Here is a 4,831-nt window from a genome sequence, read left to right as displayed (position 1 = left end):
CCTGTTGCTTTAAAGGGACATGGGGAGGAGGGGAGAAACCTTCTCCCCTCGTCCCCATGTCCCTTTAAGGAAGCGGGGATGAGCCGCTGTGAAGGGAGAAGGGGCTTCCCCTCCAGCGCTCCCCTCCGTGTTTTTTAGAGGAGGAAAACCAGGAAAATATTTTTCCCTGGTTTTTCCCCTTTAAAAAACAAGTGCGTCTTGTGGTCCGGAGCGCCTTATGGACCGAAAAATACGGTAATTAGAGGGTGCTATTTGGGTGTACTGTATCTGGTATTGAAGCTGAAACATATAATTGTGCCCTAAACTTGTGGGCAAAAAGTAAATAGCAGTTGTGGGTGAGAGCTGGGAAATACTGCAGGAAGGGGAAGGGAGAGTGTAAAAACATATATTTATTACATTTATATCCTGCCTTGGGTTTATTGGAAGAAAGGCTGTGGTAGAAACGTAATAAATCTACCAGTGAACTCAAGATGGCATGCATGGCTCTCCCCAACCAGCACCTTTTATCCTCGCAACAATCCTGAGAATTAGGTTAGACAGAGATGGCGACTTGCCCAAGGTCACCCAGTAAGCATCATGTCTGAATGGGGATTTGAACCAAGATCTCTCTAGCCCTACACTCTGACCACTACACCACACTAGCTTCCCACTAACTTCCTCTGTGGCACAGAAAGCATTCAGGCTGCCTAAGCTGCTGTTTAGTCTAAATCTTTATGCAGTTGGATATCTGGTCATTATGCTGCTTCCCCCCCCCCCTGGCTTTTGATAAGGAAACCAACTACTCTTTTTCTATATTGAAGAATGTCGAGGAAGCTCAATTCAGGAGGGGAAATGAGCATGTTCATCACCTGGCAAAGTCCAAAGCAGTTGAATCAAATCCATACGCCCTTTCTCCCAATTTGGTTGTAGGCAGTGGGGTGCGGTGACCTGCAGTCGGTCATGTAGAGGAGCATGAACCCACCAGTGGAGACAATCTGGTGCTCCTGCTGGCGTGTTCGCACCACACCAACACCTTGCCCCTCCCCTTCTACCTGTGAGTAAGCAGCAGCAACCGACTGGCAGCCAGGTGAGTGCTGCTGCTCCACCACAGCACCACAACTACTGTTTGTAGACCTACTTTGGCCTGTAATAATTTGGCGTCATCATAATTCAATGAGCTCTGACAGAATAAAAGTCTCAAAAACCAAGAGGGAGATTATATTTTGCTAGGAGAAGAGATGGAAAATGACACACTTGCAGGGAGGTGGAGGAGAGATTTAGAGCAAAGGGGGATTAGAGATGGTTTTATCTTAAAGCTGGCGGGGGGAGGAGACTTGGAGTGTTCTGGAATGAAACAAGAGAACACAGGTCAAAGGATTCTTAGATCCCGAATCTCTGCTTTCAGCTTTGGTAGAATATAGTTTTGAAGGCGCATCTGATTGAACAGTGTGCCTTGTCATCTCATTCTCTGCCTTTCCACTGCCAGTAGAGCAGTTTTAGGCATAGTGAATCAAAGCAACAGCTTACGAAACTAAGGCTGCACACGAGTGGCTTGAAACGCAGCCAGGTCATCCCCTCCCACTGCATTTTACATTGCTGTAATACTGTATACACCAGAGAGGGGCAGGGGGGTGTCTCCACCCAATGCACACTGCCTGAAGTGATTCGCCACGCCTACAACCCCTCCCACTCCAAACTCCTCTTCCATTAAGCTGCACATGTGCAATGGGTGTCTGACATGTACACATCTCCATTTAATCACACTTTAACTCAGATGGAAGCTCATTTGAGGGGAAAGTGCATCAAACAGTGATAGTTCTTTAAAAGCACACACAACCTATTAGATACATACGGATTGTGGCTATTGTCATGTGTGCTTGGCTTCAATCACCAGTGGTGGGAGCACACTGGAGTCAGGGTAAACGGTAATGTGTATTCAATTCATCCTAGGGAATCTGGTTACCACGGCATCTCCAGAGGCTGGAGTTGGAGTGAAAGGAATAAGGTTTACAGTGGAGTTCTGTGCATGTCTGCTTAGAAGTAATCAGTTGCATTGAGCTCAGTGGCTCTTGCCCCAGAGTCCCAGGTAAGAAGAAGAAGAGTTTGGATTTTATATCCCGCTTTATCACTACCCGAAGGAGTCTCAAAGCGGCTAACTTTCTCCTTTCCCTTCCTCCCCCACAACAAACACTCTGTGAGGTGAGTGGGGCTGAGAGACTTCAAAGAAGTGTGACTAGCCCAAGGTCACCCAGCAGCTGCATGTGGAGGAACGGAGACGCGAACCCGGTTCACCAGATTACGAGTCTATCGCTCTTAACCACTACACCACACTGGCTCTGTGCATTGAACCAAGCCTTAACAATGCTCCTGATCTCCACTTCCCCCTTTCATGGCTCCTTGTGAGGAAAATACCAAGTTACAGAAGTGACCAGGCTTGAACAGCTGAAATTGTTTCCCTCTAGAAAACCAAGAGAGTCTTTCTTGTTCATTATTATTTAGAGAAGGCACACAAACATGCTGAATTCCTCTCAGCCTTTGGATTCTATGATAAACATCAGTTACCCTCTCCAGAATGCAAAAACAATGTGGAGCCATGGGGTGAAGCATGCAGTTCACTGAGCACATTTTCTCTGCGACTTCTGCATTGGAACGGGAACTCCTTTCTTAAATTAGCGCCGTCATTTTTCATGGGGTTTAAAAATAAGCAGGTGGCATGTGCTGCGTTGCTGGCCGCACGCATTCAAACACCATGACAGATGGTCTTTGGAAGCAGGAGATGGGCTTGAAGTTATTTTTAATTAGTGAAATTTGGCTCTTTGTTTGGCTGAGCATGTGGGATCTCAGTTCCGCAAAGAGGCTGAGCCATTGAACAACTGCGAAAACTTGTAAGGCTTTGGGGGAGTCTGGAGCCTTGAGAGTCAAGTGATGGCTTTAATTAAGCTTTCTTCCAGATACAAATTACCTACAGGTGCTACTCGGCTGTCTCTCAACAGATGCTTTTTTCGACCTTCATCATGCCTTGGATTTTCTTAGTCAATTTTCTTGTTAAAAAAAATAAATCAAGTGCTGTAAGATGCTCCAATTTTGAGAGAAGCAGTGGTACTTCAGTTGTACTTCAATTGAAGCTGAAGCAGAGAAAGGGATGTTTAACTGGCCCGCCTCTCCCATCACTGTATGTACATTCTGCTTTCCAAATCTAGAATGCACATGCAGCTGAAACTCCCACAAGCCCTTTTCCACTGTGGGGCCAATTGAGCTGGTGGGGGGGGGGGTTAGGTCTAGAAAATAGTGCAGAAGGGAAGGGTTAACCACACTTTCCCCAAGCACCAGAGCTCTAGCCCAGTGTTTTTCAACCACTGTTCCGCGGCACACTAGTGTGCCGCGAGATGTTGCCTGGTGTGCCGTGGGAAAAATTGAAAAATTCAAGAGAATTACTTTATATATAGTCAATATAGGCACAGAGTTAAATTTTTTAACATTTTCTAATGGTGGTGTGCCTCGTGATTTTTTTCATGAAACAAGTGTGCCTTTGCCCAAAAAAGGTTGAAAAACACTGCTCTAGCCAGCACTGGAGCAGTCACATATATTTTTAAGTTGGGGTTTTGTTTTGTTTTAAAGAGGGTATCAGTAGATCTGATTATGAGACTTGGGCATCACATATGGGTTATGCCTCAGATCCTTGCCAAATCTGTATCAAAGAATTATTTCTGGGGCTAGAATTAACTTAAAGGTCATCCAGTCCAATTCTGCATTCAAGGTTGGAAGACTCAGATCATCCTTCCAAACTCCCCATTCTAAGGTGTCAGCTCAGCTTGACACCCTACAAATGTCACAAGTATTCAGAGATCTGAGGACTTGCTCCTCCAGTCTTGCTCTGTGATGTTACATAAATCTGGTTTGTGCCAAGGATAAGGAAGAAAAATGGGGAGGGGAGGGACTCCATCTCTAACCTTTGACTAGGCATGTTAGGATCTAGTTAAAGTGGGTTTCTAAAGGGAGAGGGGTGAGGTTCCAATATCTACTGACCAGCCTCCCTGTGTCAAATTTCATTCCACCCCTACTCTACACTATCATTACAAAGGTGCTCTAGAGTCTTGTGGTTTTTATTTATGCATTACATTTGCATTCAGTAAATCAGGATGAGATACATGGGAGGCTTACCCCATTTTCATACAGCAAACTGTGAAATAGCTTAAGCAGACAAATAATGACTGGCTCAAGCTTTATAAAGGAGCAGGGATCCGAAACAGATGCAGTGTTGCTCAACTACAGCTCCCATCATCCCTGACCATTGGCCATGTTGACTTAGAATCACAGAATTGGAGAGTTGGAAGGGACCACAAGGCTCATCTAGTCCAACTCCCTATAAGTGCAGGAATATTTTATCCAACATGGGGCTCGAACCCACAACCCTGAGATTAAGAGCCTCATGTTCTACCAACTGAACTATCTACTAGGGCTGTTAGGGGTTGGGAGTCCAATAATATCCTCAGCTTCAAAACGAGTTTAGGCAACTTCACTCTCATTGTGACAGCTTTGTAGCCAAAAGCACAAGAGGCAGGAACCTGAAAGGTCAGTCTCAGAAGGATCTGCACCAACGCTTGCATTTGAAAAATCTCTTACTAAAGAGCTGCCTCAACACCACAGATTGAGAAATTGCACTCATCTGTATACGAAGTGTTGTTCTTCTCCATGTGTTTTTTTCTCTCCTGGATCTGTCAGAAATTGCACTATAAATAGCTGGGTCAATTCGTGGCAAAGCCACTGTGAAGGTCCACAGTGTTAGGAAAGTTTGAAGTAAACAAGGCAAACATCACAGCCCATCCTGAGAAATCTAAATGCCACCTAGTTA

This window comes from Lacerta agilis, chromosome 2 (genome assembly GCF_009819535.1).
Source record: "Lacerta agilis isolate rLacAgi1 chromosome 2, rLacAgi1.pri, whole genome shotgun sequence".
Classification (NCBI taxonomy): Eukaryota; Metazoa; Chordata; class Lepidosauria; order Squamata; family Lacertidae; genus Lacerta; species Lacerta agilis.
The sequence above is the reverse complement of the archived record's forward strand: the minus strand, read 5'-3'. Positions refer to the sequence as shown.